Source organism: Manis javanica, chromosome 2, assembly GCF_040802235.1.
Source record: "Manis javanica isolate MJ-LG chromosome 2, MJ_LKY, whole genome shotgun sequence".
NCBI classification, from domain to species: Eukaryota; Metazoa; Chordata; class Mammalia; order Pholidota; family Manidae; genus Manis; species Manis javanica.
Window position 1 is genome coordinate 149,646,507 of NC_133157.1, and position 25,445 is coordinate 149,671,951.

At 44.9% G+C, this 25,445-nt stretch overlaps 1 long non-coding RNA gene across 3 annotated transcripts in view; it reads left to right on the forward strand.

The window, feature by feature from the left end:
* The window catches only part of LOC140847925 (uncharacterized), a 94,565-nt gene extending 70,533 nt beyond the window's left edge, over window positions 1–24,032 (forward strand). For all 3 annotated transcript variants that reach the window (XR_012128203.1, XR_012128204.1, XR_012128205.1), the window contains one exon: window positions 23,007–24,032. This is a non-coding gene — a long non-coding RNA (uncharacterized lncRNA). The remainder of the gene's footprint in view (window positions 1–23,006) is intronic.
* The last annotated feature ends 1,413 nt before the right edge of the window (window positions 24,033–25,445 follow it).

Consider the following 25,445-nt stretch of genomic DNA (forward strand, 5'->3'; position numbering starts at 1 on the left):
AAAGAGCTCATAGCAGCAGACTTGAGTTCTTACTAGCCCTCAGGGTGTTTCTGGGTGAGAGAGAGAAAGTGTGTGTGTGTGTGTGTGTGTGTAGGATGGTGGGAAGGTTGGGAATAGGTCCAAAGGAAAGCATCATCTTCTCTTGTAAAGAATATGAGGCACTGAGGGTTTGTGATTTCCCATTATCCCCCAGAAGGAAGAACCTGTGTAGTGGACTCCTAGCTGAGTGCTCTTTTAGGGAGGACATAAGAGGAGAAAGATGGATGGTCCTACTCTTTTGCTAAGAGTGCTGAGGCTATTAGTTGGCAGTGGTTTGAGAGGAGGACAGGAAGATTTGACAGGCATGCTGCATCATGTGGGAGGTGCTGGCTGGCTAGCCCCACCCTCTACCTACCTGCCTCCTGCCTGTCCTGGAATTATCTACTAGCTTGAGCCCACTCAACCCTGTTCAGTGAACTTATTTGACCTTAATTCCCTAGCTGTGTACAATACCAATACCAGGATACCCAACTGAAGTTTCATATGAAGGCATGAGAGCTTGCCCCTGGTGGTGATGGTCGCTGGGGTGAGGGATGACGGTGGGGGCATCACTTCTCTGTGGCTCTGTGTGCCTGCCTGGTTTGCCCACTGTCATCACTCTGGGTGACACAGAAGATAGATTAGGGAACAAAAATAACTCCTGCTAGGCTGGGGTACTGTAGGGATGCCATTTACTGCCCCCTGTCTCTGGCTAACTTGTGTTCTTAGAGCAATACTGCATTTTCTATTTGAGTCTGTTCTTGGTCTTGGAGGAGAATCAGTAAATAGGACCCCAAAAGTCTCAGCTTAAAAAGAAAAAACCCAGAACAAAACAATCTACGTTTTGGGGCAGCTTTTCCCTTCACATATAGTGCAGGTTTGTTGGCTGTCTGACTTGGTGTCAGCTGAGTGGGCACAGGCAGCTCCTTGTGCTGCTGGAGACCACCTGCTGGGTGTTTCTTTCCTTCCCCCAGTACTGTTTGCTTCCAGGGAGTGTTACAAAACACACTGAGGATGAGCAAAATCCACAAACAAGCCTCCAGGGTCTTGCAGTCCCGTGGTTTGGGAACACAGGGGACAATACTGCTATTAAGTGACCAGTGTCCTGGGTATGATGGGTATGTGTGAGATCGAGGTGTCAGGGGAGCAGAAAGGATGGAGAGAAGGGTGGGAGATAATTAATGACAGCATTTCAGATAAAAATCCTGTTCTCAGGAGCTCATCACCAAACCAGGGAATTAGCTCTAAGATGGAGCAAGACATCTAGCTTATTTGTGCCTCCCAGCCTAGCAGGCATCGCTACTGGCTAGCAGTCTAAAGGAACATGGGTGGAGGATGGGGAGGTGAGGAGGCTTGAGGGTGAGGCCGGGCCAAGCAGCAAACGGATGAGAGTTGTGAGAGGCCAGAAGTCAGAAGTGAGAGTGTGGAAGAGCGTTGGGTGAGGAAGCGAAACGGTGGGGTATGGTGGAAAGGCGCTGTGATTTGGAGGTGAAATACTGGGTCTCACCACTGCCCTTTATGAGCTGGGGATCTCAGGGAAGGGACTTCCCCTCATTGAGCTTCATTTTATCATCTTTGAAATGGAGCCAGTGATAATCTCCACCCTTCCTACCTCACAAGGATGTCGTGAGAATTAAATGGAAACCTAAAAATTCCATGAGCCAAAACTCATGCCAGTACACTTGAGCAACCATGACTACATGACAAATTTGTTTGGAGAAATAAGTAAGTAGGTGAGCATAAAATGTAACATAGAGAAAAGATGAGTCTTCAGAGTAATCAACGGGGAGCAAGGCAGGAAAGGAAGAAAGAACAAAATGGCGATGATTGGCAGAGGCATGAGATGCACTCAAAAATGCAGAAGCAGCTCCGGGGAATGAGAGCGGCCCCCGTGCGTGGGGACTTAGAGTGTCAGCTACCATGCTGGTGAGGGGGAGGCAGAGACCCGGAGGAGGGTCCGCATGGCAGGAAAGCACCGCAGGCGGGGGAGAACCAGTCAGACAGAGATTTGTTTTAGGGGGACCCATGGCAGAAGTAGGAATGGCATCCTGAGAGACAGGCGGAGAAAGCGCGGAAGTTGCGAATGAGACAGACGGAGGTGGCTCACCATATTGGAAGTTCAGGACAGAGGAACTTGATTCAAACTGGCAACCAAAAAAGGGACTTAACAGTTTTTTCCAGGAGAGAACGCCCTCATTTATTTGCTGTGAATCTGATTATTTGGTTCAGGCTGGAAGTTTCGTCCTGCGCAAGGGGCACCAGAGCAGGAGTCCCGTTGCTAACCAGAGTGAAGGTAGGTCAGGCTTCCTTGATTCAGTGTCATGGAAGGTTAAGGAGAGAGTTTCTGGAGGGAGGTTACAGCACTGTTGGGCCTTTCAGAAAGGGAGCCAGTGAAAACGGGATGGTCGTAGTTGCTTGAAGAGGTAAACGTTGAGAGGCAAAGGACCGCCGAGGTTGAAAGGGCTCCCCTGAGTTGGCCTTTTGTTCATGGGCTCCAGGTTGCTGGTGATGGGCTCAAGGGGAGTAGGAGAAGCAGGGTGGGTGATGGATTGCCAAGGAGCCTATGAAGAATGAGCCTAAGCAGCATGAAACCATTTGTTTGGGCTTTATAGATTTTCTAATAAAAACGTCAAGGTTTTTTCACACCATTTTGAAAATGTCATCAAATGCAAAACAGTTCTCCTTGTGCCAGTGACAAAGGCTGCATTTCCAGTGGCATAAATCCCAGCCCAGAAGGCAATAACCAACTTGGTCAGGTTTTCCACCAAGTCAAACCAGGGGTCAGGTTTGATCTGGGATCCTTCAGTGTGACCTCTGACCCTTCACAGGATCTGACCCCTCCCCCCCAAACCCAGAACTTCCCTGACTGTGAAGGATTTGGGGAATGATTAAGGGTTAGTGTTCACCCAGTGGAAACATCCCTGAGAACAAGGAGCCCACTTCTGAGCCATGTTTGGGGAACGAAGGGCATATTTCTGAGTCTCTGACTTAGGCTGTTTCTGATGTAGCCATTGAAAAAAACAAAACCTTTTAATGGACTTTCAGATCACTACACTCTCCCCCTTGCAATCTGCCTCGTACACTTCCTCAAAGGTATTATTTTTATTATCATTATCTCAATGCCTTTTAATCATGTGACAGCCCAGCACAAAGACCTTCAGTGGCTCCCTGTGCCTTAGTTTGTTCTCAGTTTCACAACATTTTAATTTAACCCAAGAAATCCAAAATACTACCATTATAAAGTGTAATCCATGACAGAATATGAGCAAGATATTTTATATCTTTTCTTTACCTTGAGCTTCAAAATCCAGTGTGTGTTTCACAGTTACAGCATATCTCAATTTGGAAGTTAAATTTTATCACATATACTTAATCTGCATTTAGCATTCATGAGATTTACAGTTTTAAGAAAAGATTCACAAATCAAGTTGTCCAAGTGTACCTTAAAATTTTGCAATAACTGAATCACATACCAGTTTTTAGAACTGAATTTACACTAAATTTGAATCAAGTTTAAAAAATCTCATTCTTCTTACAGCAGAGGAGTATCCTATTGTAGGGATGGAGCACCCACATCCCTTTGCCTTCTAAAGTAAGTTAAAGCTCATTTGACCTGCTTTCCATACCCTAATTTCTCTTCAGCTTTATTTTTGCAATTCCTGGGCCTGTACCCCACACTCCAGCCAAATTCACCCAGCCTTTGCCCCCACCCCAACCTTCTCAGTTTCACCATAGCCACTGCAATGGTATTGGGTCCATCCTAGCCCTCATGCCAGCTTTGCCTATTAAAAGCCTGCTGTACCTTCGAGAAGGAAGCTACTTTTTCCATGCAATTTTTGCTTATTTTCTCAACTGTGATTCTGTCACCTACAATCTCTCTTTTATTTCTCAAATCACATTGGTGCCACCAGTCAATCCACTTAATGTGTATTCTAGGTGAAACCAAAATGCACATGTCCTTAAAGTTGAAATAGAAAACCAGGCCTCACACATTTTATAAATCCCTACACCCACCACTTGCAATAAAGTTTCCTTGAGTTGACTACTGTGGGCCACCATGATTGGGGAACAGGGGAAGCATTCAGTTTAGAGTGAGTCTTCATTGTGGGCTCATTTATATTAAATTTATTTGCTAAAAGGATCATATATGGAAAATAGGAAAATAAAAAAAGAAGAGAGAGCAGTTGGGTTTTGTATCTTGCCTAGTCCAGCACATCAAATCTGCTGCCTCACATTTACTTTTACAGATGTTGGGCCTGTAAAACAGAGGTCAGGAATGGACTTGTAAATATGCCATCTTCCTTCCTTTGCTGGTTCTCTGCAGCTCAGAGGGAAAAAGTTAAAGGGCCTGGAAGAAAGAGGAGTTTCCAAAGGGACTGTATTGCACTTGTGGGATGTCTAGTGGGGCTGGCTCTGGAGGGGTCTCTGGTGGGGTCCTGCTCCAAACGTTTCCTCTTGAATATTCTAAGTATTAAACACTGGAAGGGGTTACTTCCAAGATCAGGGCAAACACAAGAATTATATCCTTCAACTTACAAAGAAGTACCTGCATTCTGTGTGGAAGACACAGGGGTCAGCTCCAAAGGCTTTCCACCTTCTGCTTCCCAGGAACAGTGAAGGATTGGTTGTTGGGTTAGTGCTGTCTAAGCAAGCGTTTTGCAGTACACAGGAAGAAAACTGAGAAGCTTCATAAAGCAGCTCCCAGCCACAATTGACAGGTGTAGGGAGCAATGGCTTAGTCTATTAGTCATAGAATTGATGGCTTAGTCCTAGATCTACCATTGTTTTATGGTAGATCCTGAGCTAGTCCACCTCATGCCTGAGTTTTCCACATGTAGGTGGGCCTGCTGCTTGTTGTTTTGGGCAATCTGGCCAAACATGACTATTGTAGCTTCACACTGGAAAGAAATGCAGTTTCTTCTCTCCCTCCCTCCTTCCCTTCCTTCCTTCCTCATAGATATTTGTTAAGTGCCTGACATGCACCAGGAGACTACAGCAGTGTGCAAAACAGTCCAAGTCCTTGACCTCATACATATACTAGCAACAGCTAGACAAGTTAAATACATATATATCAGGTAGCAGCAATAAATGCTCCAAAGATAAGATGGATGAGGGTACCGAAAGTAAACAGAAAGCTATTGGAGACAGAGCAATCTATCTCAAGCAGCTTCATCTGAGGTGGTGGCGTCCAGAGACCTGGATGAAGTAAGGGTGTCTTCCCTGGGGGAAGCTCAGGGTACCTACACAGAGATGACTCAGTCAACTGTGCCAGCTGCACGACCCTGGGACAGATAACAACTTTCCTGAACCTCCATTTCCATGGTTTAAAATAAAACTAATAATGCCTACCTGACAAAGTGCTAGTGTAGATTAAAAACAGTAATGTGTGTTAAGTCTTGGCACAGGGTAGAGACTGGATGCGGGTGGGTGTTTTCAGGGATGGTGGGGGCTCCATGTGCAGTCTGGGTGAGCAGATTGGGTGTCCGTCCTGCTCTTCTGCAGGACCACGTCAGCCCCTCAAACTCTCTGGGCTTCTTTCTCAATTAGTAAAAGCAAGAGATAACCTTTGCCCCCTCCTCACAGGAACACAAAAAGTAAGGTGGGGTACCAAATGCAGAAATGCTCAGGGCCAGCTCTTGGGATATATGTCTGCAGAGAAGCAGAGCACCTCCGTGCGGCCACCCCTCAGCCTGGGGGATCCGGGCAAAGACTTCTGTGCCAGGACGTGTCCTTTAAAATCGTGGCGTTTAGCCGGAGCCAGATTTGCTAGCACAAGAGAGCTGGGAAGAGAGCCAGTCCCAGGGAGGAGGCGCGGCAGAAGGGCGGGCTCCGGGTGACCACCAGGAAGCAACAAAGCGGCAACACAAACAGGAAGCAGGACCGCTGGTGGCAGGATGGGGCCCTGCGCGCGGGAAGAGCCGGAAGAGCCAGGCGGTGGGGCGGGGCGCCGGGTTGCGGGGGCGCCCTGCGGGCAGGAAGGGAGGCCTCCGCGGGGGTGCCGCGTGAGCCCGACCTGGCCATTTAAATAGGTACCCAGGACGGCTGCCTCCTCCGCTTCATTAAACATACGGCAGAAAAAAACCCTTTTCTTTCTACTTTGTGACCGGCCGCCCGAGCCCCCACCTCTGTTGGGAAAGGTTTTTTTCACTTCTCTTTGACCCTCTTGCACATTCACCTTGCCTAGGGAAATAGCACCTCATCCAGGGCTGGCCGTTGCCCTGAGCTGATTCCAGAGACCTGAGGAGTAGCCCTTGCCTTAATTGGAAAAAAAAAAAATGCCGGTAAGGGCATCTAGCAGGTGATTGACTCCCAGTGAGAACAGGATATGAGTCTAAAATAATATGAGTAAATTGCAGATTGATTCATGGGACCGAGCACCAAGCAGCCCGAACTCCATTCTTTCTTCCGAGTTCCAGCTCCTATCTCCTGTCAGTTTCAAAATTGATAGAACGGCCTGAAGCCATTGAACAGAGTTATGTTGGCAATCACCTTTCTAATTCTTGCATATAGGTGCCAGTATGTCAAGAGGACCCAGGCAAGGGGACAACAAGGTGGCTTTATTTAGCATTATGACAAGCAAATGCCTGAATACCAAGGAGCTCATGAGCTTTACAGCACTGGAGGAAAAAAAAAAAAAAATGGAAAAAGCCCCTACATGGATGCCTGCCTTGTGTTCTAGCGGCCCTGGATGGTGCAAAAAAAGGAGATTGCTAACAAAAAGGTTATTCAGTGGTTCCCTGAGTAAACCGAAAGGTAACAAGTAGGGACGGAACAGATGTCAGGAGACTGAGCCCTGTTTTGGAAATGTGCCGAGATATTTAGAAATAGTGCTTTTTTACTAACCCAAGCATAATGCTGAAAGTCCTTTAAAATAAAACTTCCCAGATGCCACCTGCGTTTGACCCGGCAATAGGATGAATGCCAGTAGGGCCACTGATACTGGAAATGCTCTTAAGAAACAGCCTCCACTGATTGTTCCTGCGCAAACGAATCACAAACTAATTTATGTATTCCTGCAGCTGCACCCCAGCCGAGGCGGGGAGCCGGACCAATTCACAGTTGACTAGTGCTGCCTCATTCTTGGCAGATTTTGGCATTTAACTGTAATTAAGATTTATTGTTCACTAGGTTGCAGGTCAGGGCAAGCATGACAATACGGGTAACTTTTCTGTTTACTAGTGAAATGTCTGGTAGGAGGAAGCTTCAAACCTTCCAAGCAGAACTTGAGAGAAATAAACAGCACCCCTTCACTCCAGGAGCAGCGCATTACCGATTTTAATCAGACGCGGGGTTCTCTTTAAGGGAGAGCAGGGAGAAATCGGAAGAGCTAGTGAACTGTGCTGTTGCTTTTGCACCAGAAGGGTACGGGCCGGAAGCCAAATCAATTATTGCTGATCTTCCAGATTTGGGGAAAGGATAGTCTGCTTGGCGTGGGAGGGAGAGAGACCTCGATGCCAACAAAGGTTCTGCAGAGACCGGACCTGCGGGTCTTCACGGCTGCTCCTTGCAGCCGAGAAGAGACTTGCCCCCTCTCTCTCCCCTCTCAAGGGTGCCCTTGGACCAAATGAGATGGCCGGAGGAGGAGGGAGGCAGGGTTCCGCGGTCAGCGGCCACTCACCTGCTTTTACAGTCTGTCTGCTGAGGTCCGTGCAGGTGACCCGCGACACAGTGGGTGTCAACGAACAAACGGTCTGAGAGCAGACAGATGAAGAAGGGCATCTCATCCTCACTGGCTTATTAGAAGGCAGAAATGCTGAAGCATAATGTCCTTCAATTTTCTAGCATCTATAATTTATTACATATTATTGTTTGTTGTCCGTGGGGTATTTTTTTTCAGTGCCTATATAAAATAAGAAAACGTCACTCACAGGGCCCAGAGATTTGGACCTGAGTGTGCTGTGTTTCTCTTGTTCCTTACAGTGGAGGGGGAAGAAGAATATCCTCAGCTCTCCAGAGTATAATTTTATATGATGTTATAAAATGATTGTATCTTACCCTGAACTGTGAATTATTCAAATTGTGGCTTACAAAAAATCCATACAACACTTTCAGAAAAAATTAAGAATAAGGGAGAAAATTGTGTGATTCCTGGCATTCTCCTGTTTCGTATTGTCTTCTACTGTAAAAGCTACCAGTTCGTGGAAGTCTAGGAGGGCGTGGTTCTGTTCTGTAGTAATCCAGGACTTCCCTGGTTGCCTTAGTTTGAGCATATTTGTTTTTCTCTTTACTGAAAAAGAATATCCAGATTCTAAAGGAGCTTTTGTTTTGACATAAAAGCAAGCATCTTTCTAAAAGGTACAAGGGGGAGAATGAGTGTGAAATTAATTTTAATGGTGGATAGAGACAAATCTGAAAAAGGATTTAAAGGAAAACTTCCTCTTTTACCAATCGAAGGTGTCTTACAGTCCTAGATACCAGATTTCTAATCTTGTGGGACCCAATTCAGTCAAAGTGATGCTGAATCAAGAAGAAGAAAATATGTTTGAGGAAAGGAGGATTCTAAAATTTATATTCAGTTGGTGGTGGTACTTTTAACCACTTAAAAAAGAAAAAAGCCAGCCCTCTATCTTTAATTATCCTTAGTTTAATTTTCAGATGTTGCCAGTTTGCGTCAGCATTACTCCATCCCAAGAACATTTGAGACAGGCACAGAAAGGCTCAAGTACTTCTCACAGGGAGCAGACTTGACCCTAAGAGCAAGTGCAGTTCACCAAGCTCCAGACTTTGACCCTTGGTGATGCCCACAGGGTGATATCTGGAGAACGCAGTCACTCCACACTTACTGAATTTCTGTCACAAGCAGAGCACATTTATAACCTCAGGCTGCAGTCATCTCTGACACACATGGGCACAGAAAAGGACGCTCAGGATTCTGCAGCCAGTGAGTGGAAAGGGCATCCTTGTGTTCACTGCTCTTCCTACAGACAATGCAAGGAGGGGAGGGAGCAGCAGAGGCTCAGAAGAGGTGGGAAGCTGGAGGAAAATCATTTGCTGTCAGCTGTGTGTGGGTGCTTTGTGGAGGAAACGGGATCTCAGGAGCTTGTAGAATGATTGCAGGAGACAGCTTGACAAGAGGCAATGGGGCAGGATTCCAGGCACAGGGACTCCCGCCCAGGAATGAAGGAAATCTCAAAGGATGGAATATAGGGCTGGGTTGAAGGGGCACTGGGAGAAATGCCAAAGAAGGAAAAGGAGGAGCGGTCTGTGTGTAAGCAGAGTTACTTGGACGCCTGGGATGTGGGAAATCCTCAGGCATTCAGCGCCATCACTATTTCCCCAACTTTGCTGAAAACGTTAATTACTTCATTACAGTCCTTGGCATTTAAACTTTGCTCTTTCAAGAAAAAGAATGTGCCCACACTGACCACCACATTCTTAATGGGATGTTAAAAACAGAGATGATTCACCAAAGACTGCCCAGAATTGAGATATGGATCAAAACACAGGGAAAATAACCCCATTGTTTGAACATTTAATAAAAGTGTTTTTTAAATTAGAAAAAAGAAGAATGTGGAGTAATGATTATTTCCTGAGACAGTAAGAATTTATTTTCACTAGGAGGAGGGTAAACAATGGTTTTTTTATCTTCAAGGAAGAAACATCAGGATGTCAGTGATTTCAGGTACTTTAAATAGATTTTTAATTATCCTTTAGAAATGCTGCAGGAATATTGACACCTACCAGTTTGAGAGAGACTGGCTACTTCCCAAAGTCTTTCCAGTAATAGAAGTTACTCATATTTACGGGATCATAGACCAAGAGCTGGAACCTTGTTTTATCTTGACCTTCCTTGATTGGGTGGATGGGTGCTATCTGAATCTAAATCCCCATCTAAATGGAAAATCTGTAACTACATATGATCTCTCTTGATCGCTGGCATCTCTTCGGTGAATTGCCTGTTCAAACGCTTTGCCCAGTTTTCTGTCAGGGTCTTTGCCTTTATTATTCCGCAAAAGTTCTTTTACATTAGGTTTATACCATTAGTGCAAAAGAGTGCTCTATTGCACTCTTGTTGGCATTCAGTAGAATATATTTTCTTAATTTGTCAATTTAACAATCTGAAAGGGCATTTTGAAGTTTTGTTTATGTTTATTTGCTTGTTAATGAGGTTGAGCTTTTCTTCCCATGTTTATTCGAAATTTCTGTTTCTTTTGTGAATATCCCATGCCTATTTTGGGGAAAAGGTGCTGACAGTGTTTTTCTTACTGGTTTGTAGGACCTCTTTATAGGATACAAACCCAGGATCCATTACTTGTGGGAAATAATTTGTCATGAAGATTTTAGGGTCTTCAGGTATCCATGCAATGTGGACGTGAGATTTTCTGTTTGGTTTGAAGGGTAACTTTTGGCTTTGTGAACAGGATGGGGAGAAGGTACGTGTTTCAACTCTGGCTTGTATTTTCCTTAAGTTTGGAAATCAAACATAAGTCACCATCCTGAGGATTAATTTCCTTTTGAAAAACACCTGGTCTGGTCTGTATAAGAAATGATATTTCTTCTTAAAATACAGCTCTGCCCATGTACCATGTAACACAGTAACCATGGCCTTATTGTGCTAAAGATCTCTTTGCTTGACCTTACTACCATGGAGGTGATGGATTAAAGGGCCTCTGCTTTCTCCGCTGTCCACAGGACCCAGGACAGGTGAGGGTGGGTGGGGAGCAGGATCAGCAAGTAGAGAGCAGAATGACCAAGCTGCAGGAAGGGCAGGGAGGGTACTTGAACCTGGCCTCAACTGCCGCCAGCACTCTTGCTCCCTTTGTCTCTGCCTCTCACTGACTTCTGACTTCATCTCATTCTCTCCCTTGGTATGCCAGCCTTCTGCATGTGGCAAGAAACATCTTGTGATTTCAGTCCATGGCAGAGGTGGACTCAGTTCTTCAATTGCATCCTACAGAAAGTGCTCTATTGAGGGCCCAGTTTGGGTCAAGAGTAGGGTTGCCAGATAAAATACAGGATGCCCAGTTCCATTAGAATTTCAGAGAAAGAAATCATTGGTTTTTAGTTATAAGTATCTCCCAAAGTTGCATGGGATATATTTATATCAAAACATTATCAATTGGTTATCTGAAATCAAATGTAACTGATATCCTTTATTTTTATATTGCTAAGTTTGGCAAACCTAGCCAGGAGTCTGCTCGCAGACCAGTTAGCTTAGAGCCAGGGAGTTGGGATCCTGTCCACCCTCACATCAGTTAACTGTGGCCAGTAGGCTGGATCGTGTCCTCACCACTGCCTACTTGGTGCTGGTGGGAGTGTGTGTGGGGTTCCTGTGCTGAGCAGACAGCCCTGGGGGTGTCCACCATCCCAGCATTATTTAGACTAGCTGCTTCCTCTGCTTGGAACAGACATCCTGCCATCTCTCTCCCTGGCTCTGACCACCTAATCTTACCCCTACTCTGTAGGGCTCAGGGTTCTATCATATACTGTCACTGTCTGTTCACTGTCTTGGTCTCTGTTTCCTGTGCTGGGATATAAGCTATGTGAAGAGCAGGCTTCTCCAGTGCCTCCCAACATTTCATTAAGGGCCTATCCCATGCTAGGTGCCAGTACGTGCTGAGTTGGACAAATTCAGCCCAAGGTCCCTGTATGTATTGCACCATTTTCCTGTCCTTAGACCCTGATCTTATAGGACATCCTGTACTTTTCTCTGGAGGCTGCATCTGAGATTACAGGTCTGCCTGCTCTTTCTCCTTCAGAACTCTAGCCTGTGCAACATGCATTTACTTTCGGCTCCTTCCATTCCTGCCTGCCTGGTCACCAGCAAGCCTCACAGGTATGCAGGGGCTTAGCTCTGGGTGTGGGTGGCCAGCATGGCAAGGTGACCCTACCTGACACTGTGTTGGGGCAGATGCAGCTGAAAGGACACTGGGTCAGGACTGCAGGAGATCATCATGAGCTCATCCTGGAAAGCTGGGCCCAGGACACTCTGGGGTAGCTTGCTAACAGATGGCTCCAGAAGGGCAGAGGTATCCAGGCCCTTCTCCTTCTGTGCTCTCCCTCCTCCTCCCCTGGCATTCTCTTCTCCCTCCTTGCTTGCCCATGGCTAGCTCTCCCTCTCTTTCCACCTATTTCAAGAGCACTTACCATATACTAGTCACCTCACACACCTTCTTTTTTTCATTTTATTATTTTTACAACTCTACAGTATAGCAATTTGTGTTTCAAAATGGAAATATTAGGAAATTACAAACCTTAAGGAAACCCAGCCAGAGAATGATGGAGATGAGCTTTTAACCCAGATCTCTGTCTACAAAGTCTGCATTTGTAAGCACCATGTTACATCACCATTTAGCCCTCTGCAGATGGAATTTCAGACTGCATGGAATGTATGTGGATGGGGTGGGCAGGGCAGATATTTGGGGTAGAAGTCCCGCACAGGACTTCCAAGTCTCTTGGTGCCCAGGCTTGGTGCTACCCTCCCCCTTCCTCTTCCCCCCAGCAGCAGCTCCCACCTCACCCATGGCACTTGTCACCACCTGTCTCCATTCCGCTGCTTTGTTTTCATTCATTACACTGTAGGTTAGCTGCCTCCTCCCCACATCTAGGGAGGCATTATTACTTTGCAAACAAAACATGTCCTGCTTGCCCTGGAAGATGGGCTGTCTGGAGAGATTTCCTGAAGACTGCTGTGCTCATAGTGGCTCCGGATTCTTGTAAACTGCAGTCGCAGAGGGTGGCACTTCCTGCCAGAGAGGAACCTTGTCCTCTCCCTGACCTCTGTCTTATTATCCCTTATCATCCATCTTGGGATCCCTCTCCCATTTGCAAGGAGGTCCTGGTCTTGCTAACCTCAGGATGTGCCAGGCCGATAGAACAGGTAGAAAACCACACCATTTGGAGGTGGCAGGGGAAAGACAGACATTGCAAAGTGGGATGTGTTCATGCTTTAGTCCTTGTGGTCAGTTAGGCCAGCAAATAAATGAAGGTGGAAAGAGCATGGCTTCCTTCTCCACCCTTTTCTAGAACCTTCCTTGAAGGTGTGATTCTAATCTCCAGCTGCAGCTGAGACTGTGTTTCAGGGGCTCCACTTCTGACAGTGCCAGCTGCAGTCACTCCCTTAGCGCCAAACTGCATTTTGCCTCTGGCCTGGGAGTCTCTGCTCCTCTCCTCTCTCTCTCTCTAGGCCCATTCCCTTGGTTATTCTCTTCCCAGGTTTTAAAAGGGGAAGGGACTAGGAAGCAAATCCAAACCCTGATTTTTGAGTAGGGAGAAACCTCTCACATGAAGAAATAAAAGAACATACATGAATAGCTTGGAAAACAATGGTAATATTTAATTAACCTTTTGAAATAGCTGATCTGCAAATCTGCACATGTCAGCTCAGCTTCAGAACAGAGGGACCCCATGTGCTGATGCCAAAATCAACAAAGTCTTCCACAGGGATTTCACAGGGGGAGAAAGGAAACTCACAACCCTCTCCTGCCCCCAAATCAGTTGTTGTACTTTAAAAATTCATGCGCCCAGCTGCCCTCATCGGGGTTGGGCGTAGCCTGTGGTCCTCCACATCTGAGAACCCCATGTTGAAGCTTGGCTTCCTTCCCTGTCATTGTAGCAGACAGGCTGTAGGCCTCCTGGGGGACCGAGGGTCAGTTCTGATGACAGCAAAAATCAGCTCGATGCACTTGGAGCTCTCCCAGCATCGTGCATGACCACAGAACAAAGGGAATTCGGCTCATCTGCAAGTGTCAATTCTCTGGATTTTTCAGTGATTTTTTTTTCTTTTAAACATGGTGTGCTCTCTTAGTTTGAGAAGTCTTGTCATCCAGGGAGCACTGGGGTTGGCTCATTAAAATATCACCTGGTTAAAGTAAATCAATGTTGATGGAATTGTTTAAGGTATTCCCCCTCGTGGAGCTGGTGTGTCATGCTGATCAACTTGCTACTCCCATTCTGGGCTAAATGGAAACTCCTCCTTTCTGCTCTGCACCTCTTACCTGCTCTAATGAGCAAGTCTCGCAATGTAATCAAGTCGGAGTTGATGGGTGGTACTAATACATTTCATTTCCTTTTATCAACAGCAGTAGCAGAAAGAATTAGAGAGTGTGATATTTTGCTCTTTAGGACTTCCAGGAATTAAAGAATGTGGGCATTGAGAAAATAAATATGGAACAGTTGATTTGTACTTTTGAACTGTACAGACATCAATCAAGCAATAAGATACAATTTGAAATGTTAAAAAAATTGCTATAGCCTGTAAAAAGCTTATTGTTGTTGTGTTTATGTGTTTCAAAGCATCAGAGAAAAAAGTCTGGGGCTTTTATGAAGCATGGCAAATCTGCCAAGCTTTGAGTGGGGAAGGGGAAGATTCAGGCAATCTGAAGACTTGATCAAGGTGGAGAGATGCACAGTTGATCAAATAAAGCAATGATTTGATTGCTAAGCCTTCTTTTTCCCTTTTTGTGCTAAGCACAACTGTGTACAATTGCAAAGTGATCTTTGTCATTCCTGCAAGATCCAGAGATGTAGGGATCAAGGACTTAGGCCAGAATGTGTGAGGTCTTCCCTGAGATGACCAGGACAGTGCTTTTCCAGAAGACAAAGTAGCTCATCACTGAGGGCCACATCTCCCAGGAGCAAGCCTAACCATCAGTGATTAAACTCACACAGCAGGGACAAAAACCTGAATGACCACAGTGACCCAGAGTGGTAGAAATATCAAATCTACCAGCGGCAACTGCCAGGTTGACAGCCAAGGTCTTTTCAGTCCCTAAAAGCATGGATGGTAATAGGAAATAAAGTTTCCTGGTGGTAGAAGAAAATTCATGGTTTGGTTGTGAGGCTACAGATAGGGATTATTTACTATATTCCAGTCCTGTTCTCAGTACTTTACAGGCCTTATCTCACTTCATCCATACAACAAACCCATGAGGTATTTGCTAGCATTAGTCCCACTTTACAGGGGAAGAATCAGAGGCACAGAGAGGTTAACTCACCCAAGGTCACACAAGATGTACTGATTATGAGAAATAATTGAAGAGTTGAGTTGAAGAAGAAGGTGTCAGTTTTTGCCAAGGGTTGGTATTTTTAAAATGTATTTTCTCTTTTACCTTGTCTTCATTGTGTTTAGTAATTGGCCTCAGCAGCTCAACCTGAGTTTCACGGTATATAGCAGTGCTGAGAGCTCCTGGGGTCAGGCCTTTTTGAGATGTTAGCCCTAAGTCCCTCCTGCACTCCAGGATGCATGAGTCTTCACTCTGTAAGAGCAGAAACAGGCCAGCGCTTTTATTTTGGGGAGAGCATGTCCATCCTGAACATTCTCAGGGACGACGTTCAGCCAATGTGAGAAAAGAGGGCAACAGACAGAGTCTGTGTAACATCCCCTTCCTGGCCTGCCCACCGAAACCAGGGAAGCTCCTTTTCAGGAGGGACTCCGAAAAGGAAGCAGAATGGCCAACCAAAGGAGCTGCTTACTCATAGAAAAGCAAGGCTGGTTTCCACCCTGGACTTCCACCGTGTGGCCCAGTGCGCTGTCTGACACCTAGGCGGAGGGTGTGAGTGTGAAAGCAGCATCAGGACCCCCAAGTGCCCCAAACCTCACTCTGGGAAGGACTTGGATATGTGACCTGCTTGAAGTACATGATTTCTGGCCTGGGCATGTTGAAACTGTCCAGAGTTAATACAATGTGGCAAGCTAGGCAATTTCTCAAAAAGGAAATAGCACACGGATGTGATTTTATGGGGCCCCACAGTCCAAAGCATCTTGTGTAGGGGCCATAACACAAACAAGCTTAATGCAGGTCTTAAGGGGTTTGTTCTGGGCCAGGGAGCTGCCTCTTCAACAAAGACTCCTGGTGTCAGTGAAAACTAGAGCCCAAGGAAAGGCAATGTGAGTAACAATGTGAATGAGATTGTCATTGAGGACTGCGGGTGGGGGAAGCATCTACCAGCCAAGGGACTTCTTTGATGTCCCATGTATTCATGCCTGTCTAATTCCCTGAGCTGCTAAACTATCACATTTAGTGATTAGCTTTCTTGAAAATCTAAGTTGACTCCCAGGAGGTGGGAGAAGAAAACTGTGTATGCATACATAAGAGTGGGGCTGTATAAATGTGTGTGTGTGTGTGTGTGCGCGTGCGTGTGTGTGTGTGTGTGTGTGTGTGTGTGTGTGTGCATGGATGCATGCATTTGTGTATTCAAGTGGCAAGAAGCTGAGGGTCTGAGCAGCTCTCCGAGATTCCCCTGAATACGGAAGGCTTGCGGTGCATATGGGAGAACTGACAAGTACGCCAGAAGGTGAGGAAATGGCTGGAAGCAACACTAATGCCACTCCATCTGGAAAGAGGGGTACTGTTTAGTACGTCTGGAAAGCATTATTTCTGCAAATAGCTCAACCTCTATCAACTTTCAGGCAGGGATCCCGATCTGCTGCCAAAATGAGATCTCCCTGATGGCTATGTGGTGGGAGAGGCTGAGCCAATGAACTAACAGCAGAAAGCAGGAAATCTGTGGAGATGGCAGCCGCTAAGCAAGCACCTGCCTCTTTCCAAAAAGACAGCCGGGTTTCACATCACATTAGGCCAAGGCTATGCTTGGGGAGGGCTGAACCTGGTGGGATTTTAGGCTCAGCAGCCATCTCCAATAATTTCTCACTATTTTTGGGCTCAGAAAAGCCCCACATATAGTTAGCCAAATGGCTTTTCTGCATTGATTTTTATACCCGTGGGTATTTTGAAGGAAATTAAATCCATGTGTTTCTGATTCAGTTGCCATTAGCACATGAAAACGCTGTTTTGTGAGAATTATGGTATGTGGTGGGAAATGCCATAAAACCGTCTAGCCAGACATGGAGGTGCAAGAAGCCTAGTGCGTTCTGCTATACGCCATTTCCCTGCCTATCCAGAAGGCAACATGTTTTTGTCGTTTGCATCCTTTCTAATGTAGCACAACAAGTTTTTTCATGCCTGTTAATCATCTATCATTTCCAATTTGAATGAAGCCATATTAGTGTGGATGAAGAGAAATTGCCCTTAACCACATTCATTCCTGGATGGGATTCCATATTAAAACAGCCACCAAGCTTGGTTCTGGTCTCAGTTCTAGTGGCAAAGAGGCCACTTGAAATGCATCCCCAGAAAGGTTCACCCTGGTCTGCAACGCTTAGAAGCAGGTTATCATGCACTGGTGATAAGAAACAGTGGAGGGTCCTGGCCTGGGTGTGGGAGAAGAGGGGCCTCATCTGGGACCTGTACTTTTCAGCCCTAAACTTCCTCCACAATGATAATTGGGTCAAATGCCATTGGTTTAGGGCCCTTTCCAGGCCTGACATTCTATGACTAAAAGCTGGCCTCTGTTTGTCCTTTGTTATCACATTCATTGAGCAATTGCATGTATTAAATCCCTAATATGTTCTAATACGTTTTGTGCCTGCTGTTAAGGACATAGTGATGGAAGGCATTCTTATGCCTTTGGAGAGAGGGGAAGAGGGAGGGGACTAATTTATGGTGTTTTGATAATGAGTCAGGCCCAGTGCTAGGAGCTTTATTTGACCATCTCATACCATCTTCACAAGAATATTCTAAAGTATGCATTATTGTTCCCATTTTATAGACAGAATTGTACTAAGGGTTGGGAAGATTGGATAAATTGCTCAAGGACACAGAACTTGTAAATGGAGGAGTTAGGTGTACAGCCTTTCATCTCTGACCCCAAAGCTCATGTTTCTTTCCCCCTTTACTATTTCTTGAAGTTTAATGTGGTCAGTGTTAAGTATATATGTGTAATATATAATATTTTATATCTGGAATCACAGAGGAGGGATTTTTCTAATTTTGTTTGGGGACACTGGGAGATTTCACTGAGAAGATGATATTTGTGTTGGGGTTTTGAGGGATGAGCAGGAGTTGACCAAGTGGAGATGGAAGATGGGTTGGCAGGGAATGGCAGAGAAAATGCTGTGTGCAAAGATACAGGGCAAAAAGCAGAGCAGGGTGTTTTAAGAACTGGAAATATATCATTTACCTCATTTCTGCAACACTGACTGATGTTTAAACTGCTGAGAAAGTTCAGGTCACATTTCTCCTGTGGACACATTTGTATCTTGATCATACATTTTGTTACCAGAAAGATAAGATCTCCAGTCTTTTTTGACCTCTCAACTGGTCTTGTTATTCCATCTATTAGGCAACATTGAAAGTCAGCTTTGAGTGCAGCTTGACAACTCAGATGGAATGGTTGACTTTGACTTTGGCCAACCTTGACTGACTCTCAGTGGAGAAGGGTTTCTCTAAGTTCTCTTCCATCCACATTATCACCAGAGATGTCCTGCTCTTCACTTGCAATGGAGGAAGAAAGTTGAGAGCACAGCTGGTGGTAATTTTGCTTTGAATTCGGAGGTTGTGGAGTAAATGGGAAATTTCATGCTATAGCTGTGATGGAGGCCAGCTGAGCTTTAGTGACTTACATGGTGTGTCCACAACCTGCTTCCCATGAAATTGCCTGTAAGTGCGGACAACCTGGGAAGTGGCAGCTGAGCTGCATGGTTAGACAACTCTCTGGGTGTCATAAGTAGGCTTGCTCCAGGACTCAGTAAACACGTGCTCTCCTTCACCTTGGACTGGGGGAACTTGCCCTGCACCCCCTTCCCACAGTTGGTCTACTTCAGAAAGCAGTACAAGCGCAGGACAATCAGCTGTTTGATCCCATCAGAAGGATGTCAGGAGGTCTCTTGATTCCTGGCAAGGTGTGTGTCCTGCTCACGACTAAACAAACTTGCTTACCTTGGTCTAGAATTTAACCTGTGGCTTGAGTGTCTTTGGTGACATATCTGTACTTCTAACAATGTCTCAACTAAGCCTCTGGTGCTGGTGTCAGACAAGTGTGAGAGTCTCGCACTCCACTCAGCCTGAGGGGTCCTACTGCTAGTCCCGAATCTTTCCCTTAAAAATAAGCTTTATCATCTGTCAAAGAGACCAGCCTTGTCAATTGTTAAGGCCATAACTGGCTCTAAAATTTCCCAGTTTCTCTTGTTCTATCTGTGCTAAAAGTGAAAACTGCTGCATACTCTCATTCAAAGACAATCTCTCTCTCCCAGTGTCATTCTAAAGAACTGTTACAGGTCCTACATCCCCACCCTAGCTTTCTCTCTTTGCTCCCAAGACAAATCCCAGTTTATCTGACCTTTTCTCAGAAAGACAGTTTTTCCCAAGCATGTCGTCATCCATGTGTGATGTGAAACTGATTCTCTCTAAGGTCTTCACATCACTCTCTAGTTGCACCTTCCAAACAGAATACCAATATGGGTTGACTGCCATGGAGTTGTGTGGTTAGGTATGGATCAAGGCAGGTTCTGCCTTTCTAGACCTTGCTTCTGTGAGAGCTGAACCATGTTGAAGAGCTTGCAGCCCACTGTCTTCTCCACTTGGGGTCTTTGAGTACAGACAGCATTAAATGTTTATAACATGGTGGCCAACAGTGAATGCCCTGGACCCATTTCCCCTCTTGGCTCATGCAGAGAGAGGCCAGTCAGGTGGCATGGAGATGCTGTTGGCAGGAATCATAGCTCCCTCTATTTGGGAATGAAGGTCCACAAATGGTGGCTGCCTTCCAAACTGCCAATAAATAAGTAAATATAGAGAGTGTTGACACTGGTTTCTCTGCCAAATGCCAGGCTGCTTCTATCCTCATCTTGGGGGGAGACGAAAGAGAGAAGCGTTACTGAATAGGCTGTTGAGAAGTAGCCTCAGTTCTCTCTGGAATCTCTCCTTCTTTTGGAAACCTTTCAATCGGCTTTCTGGCCCATCTTGGAGAGTGAGACAATTCTGTCAAACATGAGACTGTGCTAGCTTATTCATAATAATTATCAGGCATAGGGTGAAATGGAGTTGTTTCTAAGGAAGAACTGTTGTCGATAGGTACTTAGGCTACAGTTTAGGATAACTGTTTAGCCCCCGAGAGGGTGTACGTTCATGTGCAGTGATCAGGGAAGGGGTAAGGCAGTGGAAGGTGCTGCCAGGTACACCACCTTAGGAGCACTCAGCCCTGGGGCTCAGTTTTCCCTCCGCCCAGATTCACAAGGTCTTTACCCTCTGTCCCCTGAGTTGGAGGATTTTGTGCCCTGACTGAATTCGCAGTCAGACAAAATAGTGGCTGTGCTTCTAAGTAAGAAAAACACGGGGGAGAAGTATCTTGTTCACTTTTGCATGCCTAGTACTACCATGGTGTCACATCAGAGTCACTTAATAAATATTTGTGGAATGAATGGATGAATTTGGAGACACTTTTCTTCCTCTTCTTGGTGATTTACAATCCTGGGCTGTTTCTGTAGTTTGAATCACTCCAGAGCCACACTTCCAGGAAATCTTCACCTGAAGTTTTGGCTCTTTTAAATGCCTCTCCTGCCACCTCCTTGTGCCCAGCTTTCTTTTCCTTGGGACCCTCGCCACAAGCAAGCATGTGTCAGCCTCCCCGTAAGGCAGTCCTAGCCCCCCTTCATTCTCCCTTTTCCAGTTCTGAAGCATCTGCCTTCAAATCCCATGCACGTGCTCCCCCTTTATTATTATTATTGTTTCAGACTTTTTCTGTTCCTTTTTCCCTTTTCCCTGAAAGACTTCAAGAAAATAATTTCCAAGACAAACAACTCACAAAATACAACTGAGAATATAAGGAAAGAAAGCGGAGGACCAATAAAATAGCAAAATACTTCTCTTTTCTGAAGACCCATTGGGGCTTTCTCCCTCCTCTGCTGGGTTCCAGGGCAGTCACTAATCTTAAAGGGCCATGCACACCTCAATTTTTCCACTGTTGTTTTGACAGCTAAAGTGCAAAGGCATTAATCCTTTGAATCAAAATCTTCTCTAGTTGGTTTGGTTACTGCTTTTCTTCAAAGTGTGATTTATTATCTCCCTATTAAAACATGGTGTGGTCATATTCACATACCCACATACGTCAGATATTACTGGTTTTTAGACTAGAAATCACTGCTTTCCCTACACATTCTTATGGCATCTGAATGACCCACGAATTCTTGTTAATGGTTTTGAGACAAGACTTTCAGGTAATTCAGGTAATTAGGGACATTCTGTTTTCCAATACAGGCTAATCTCTTCACCCCTCCATTTCCAAGGAATGGTGGATCATTGGTGTGTAAGATTCAGTGGACAGCCTTCAATTTGGGAACTGGTATGGTTTAATGGGCAGCTTGACCAGTGAAGTTACATAGATGTAACACACATGCTTTCATACATTTTTTTTTTTGAGAGGGCGTCTCTCATATTTATTGATCAAATGGTTGTTAACAACAATAAAACTCTGTATAGGGGAGTCAATGCTCAATGCACAATCATTAATCCACCCCAAGCCTAATTTTCGTCAGTCTCCAACCTTCTGAAGCATAACGAACAAGTTCTTACATGGTGAACAAATTCTTACATAGTGAATAAGTTCTTACATGGTGAACAGTACAAGGACAGTCATCACAGAAACTTTCAGTTTTGATCACGCATTATGAACTATAAACAATCAGGTCAAATATGAATATTCGTTTGATTTTTATACTTGATTTATATGTGGATCCCACATTTCTCCCTTTATTATTATTATTATTATTATTTTTTAATAAAATGCTGAAGTGGTAGGTAGATGCAAGATAAAGGTAGAAAACATAGTTTAGTGTTGTAAGAGAGCAAATGTAGATGATCAGGTGTGTGCCTGTAGACTATGTGTTAATCCAAGCTTGACAAGGGCAATAAAACATCCACAGATGCAGATTTCTCTCAAAACGGGGGGGGGGGTGAGGTTCTAAGCCTCACCTCTGTTGATCCCCAATTTCTCACCTGATGGCCCCCCTGCGACTGTGCCTGTCTTAGGTTGTTCCTCCCTTGAGGAATCTTACCCGTCTCTGGCTAACCAGTCATCTTCTGGGGCCATACAGGGAAATGTAAAGTTGGTAAGTGAGAGAGAGGCCATATTGTTTGAAAAGGTTAGCTTTTTATTTCTTTGCAGATTTATGCCCACTTTCATACATTTTAAAGAATTTAATAAGCATGTTTGTGTCCATAAAGAGACATAAACCCACACAATTGTTGTTTTTTTCCCCCTAGGAATCCTTAATATATTTTCACTATTTATATTTTTCATTGTGTAAAAGTACCCGGAGGCTTAGTTGCAAAGGAAGAGAGTTGTAAAAACTGAATAAATAAATAAATTAAAATAAAAAAAATCTGAGTTAGTCATGTCTGACTTCCTCTATTCATATCACTGCTACTCTTGTTGCTTTTTGGTTTTTGTTTTGCTTCTTGACTGTTGTTGTTTTCCACCAAAGCTGTCATTTATCGTGAGAACAAGAGCAGCCATGTGTTGATTTTTCTGGATTCTTTTTGGATACCATCCCAGTGCTAATGAAGGCCCTTCCAAAGTGCTAAAGAGCTGGTGCCAAAATCCGTTATGCTGGAAACAATAGAGGAGAGGGGTACACAGACAGCATATATGCACACATTCATGTATGTACACACTCACAGATATCTGAATGAACACATGTGTTTGTGTGTGCAGCTCCCTATGTTTATGCAGATGTATGCATACATTTGTGCAAACATTGCAGCTGGAGCTACACTGAGGAAAAATTGAGGGCTGCGTTTTTATAAAAGGACTTTTGACATTTGCTTGCAGAATATTTTCATTGATTAATTGATGAGCAGAACTTCTAGACCTGCAGTGTCCTAATTTGCCAGTTTAGGAGCTATTAGAAATGCACATTCACCAACTGAAAAAATTTAGATGTAAACATAAATATTGTTATAGATCTTATTTGTTTTATTAGAAGATGAGGATTCTCCTTCGAGAAGCACCCAGAAAGTGCTTAGTTTGGGCTTAGCTGCTGTGCTTATGCTACTGAAGTTTTTTAACATTGATTGGGATTTGAGTACTTTTGAGGTAGTTTGTTACCTTAAAAGGGGGGATATATTGTAGGTGGGGCTCACTATCTTCAATAAGTTCTCCTTGCTTTTCTCCCAATGTGTATTTATTCTCTCCTTTATTTGTTTACACAGTTTGAAGATGGGGACAGACTTCTCTGGCGACCATGCAACTGAGGGCAATCACCCTAGAGAGAAGCGTTTAGAAGCCACAAAACCTGAACGTCCTGCTATGCATTATTACACTGCACAGTTATTCAGATTAACTAAATTAAATAATCTCAAATAAATTGATTTTATGTCTTTAAAAAAGTCACCTCTATGGTGCCCAATACTCAATTTCCTTTATTGTTATTGTTCATCAAGTAGAGTTTATGTTTATTATGAATCAAAATCCTTGCCTGCCTCTCCGCCCAAATTTGCGGGCGGCGGGCTAGGCCGAGCCGGTAGCTTGGTGCGCCATCTGCCGGCTGATTCGGGCACAGCGCGCCTGGAGCCCTCGGGACTCGGGAAGTTCCCGGAGCGACACTGACACCCAGTGTGGCCACATTGCACACGTAAAAATCAGAGACACGGCGCTGTTCTCAGCGTGCTAACTGCTCCCATGGGCTTTGTCATTGTGGGTCAACTTGAAGTCGTGGGGACAACCCAGAGAGATTTGCTTTTAAGGCTGGAGGAGTGTTTTCTGTTCTGGCTGCAAAACCAACGCTTTTGGTATGGTGGTGTTCTGCCCCATTCTTCCTTATTAGAGGCCAGATGATCTAATCAAACTGCTGTTTACCCGACGTATCTGGGAAGCCAAGAGCCATTCTCTGCTCACGCATATTACTGTTTGAAGAGCACAGTGATGTTCAGAGACAGTGGCTGCTGATGCCAAAAGCATGATGTCCCGGATAAAGACGATGCAGAATTTTGCCAAAGCGTTTTATTTCCTGGGAAATCTTTTCCCTTCAACACCTTTGAAAGAGTTGAATTCTGGTGTGGTAGGGGCAACCAATGGCAAGCCAGACGTTGTTTTAGAGGCTGGCTTAGATTTACATTACATTTAATAGTTTAATAGACTAAGTCTAGCAAATAAACAAATCATTGAATGATGGCTGTTGGGGGTATGCATAGGAGGGAAATTGCTTCAAAGCAGCATTAAAATATTTCTATTTCAAACTTCTCTGGTACCTTTGTGTAATCTATCTTGCTTTAGTAAAGTTGCATAAGTGTGCCACTTACATGCTCTCACATGTTTAAAAATATAATAATCCAAGCATGCCAGCTAGGCATCTACCAAGTTCCTTTTCTCCTTCAGTTCCCAAGCAGAGGACTCAGAGTGGATTCTTCTGTCTAAGAGTACCTTCATTTGTCAGCCGTCTCCTCTCCCCCACTCCAGTTGAAATGGTTCAACCTAGCAATAGCTGGGATTTAAGGTTTTTTGCTGAGTTTGGGATGGTCTGTTTTGTGCTTGGGAACAAAAGCACCTAATTTGCAGTTCTTCTGCACGTGTTGGGTCACAAATCTCCGGAGATTTTCAGACCATTTTATCTTCCAAGCAAGAGTCAAAACTGAGTTTTACATCCTTCATTTGATTCAAGAAAAGCAGGATGAGTGGTGCTACAGTCTTGTTTTTGAGCTTACATTTAATGTAGAAAATCCCATCCTTAAAGGACCTGCTGAGAGCAGTCCTCCTGGCTGCTCGGTGGTATGAGGAAAAACCAAAGACTGCTTTGCCAGACTGTTAACATTGATGGTGGAATCATCTTTCCTTCGTCTGGGAACTGAAAGCAAGCTCTTCTCAACACCCTGGCCTTGCAGTTCCTGTGGTGTTGGTATTAGGATGGCTTTTGTTATAGGTAGGCCACTGTGGGGATGGTCCTGCATTCTGTCCAGGTTCATCAGGCTTCACCAGTCAGCCAGCCCATGATCCAGGCACCGTGTCCTGGAGTTACCCACCTGCATCCTGGTCTACCCACCTTCGTAGTATGGCCTTCTCCTGTCTAATACAGTGAACAGTGAACTTTTAGGTGTTCTTTTTTTTTTTTCCTCTGCTGAGTTTGAAGGAGTTGGCAAGAAAACAGAGGTGTGAACCCGCACTCCCAAACTCATTCAACTGTTTTCTTCTTCTTTTATGGATAAAACCAGGAACAAGTGTCTAAAAGGTTGTGCTATCTGACACCAAAATGCCTCCAGGAAGGTGCTATGGGCTGAATTATGTCCCCGCGAAGTTCACATGTTGAAATGCTAGCGCCCAGTACCTCAGAATGCAGCCTCATGTGGAGACAGGTCTTTGTAGAGGTAATTAAGTTAAATGAGGTCATGAGAGTGGGCCCTACTTCAGCCTGACTAGTGTCCTCACATGAAGAGGAGAGGAGACCCTGATAGGAGGAGACACCAGACACACACACGCCAAGGAGAGGGCCTTCCTTCCCTTAGGGCCTGCAGAAGGAACTAATTCTGCCGATACCTTGATCTCTTACTTCTGGTCTCCAGAACTGTGGACACTAAATGTACTGTTAAGCCATCCAGCCTGTGATTCTTAGTTACGGCAACCCACACAAACTCAAACAGAAGGTGAGAAAATTAATT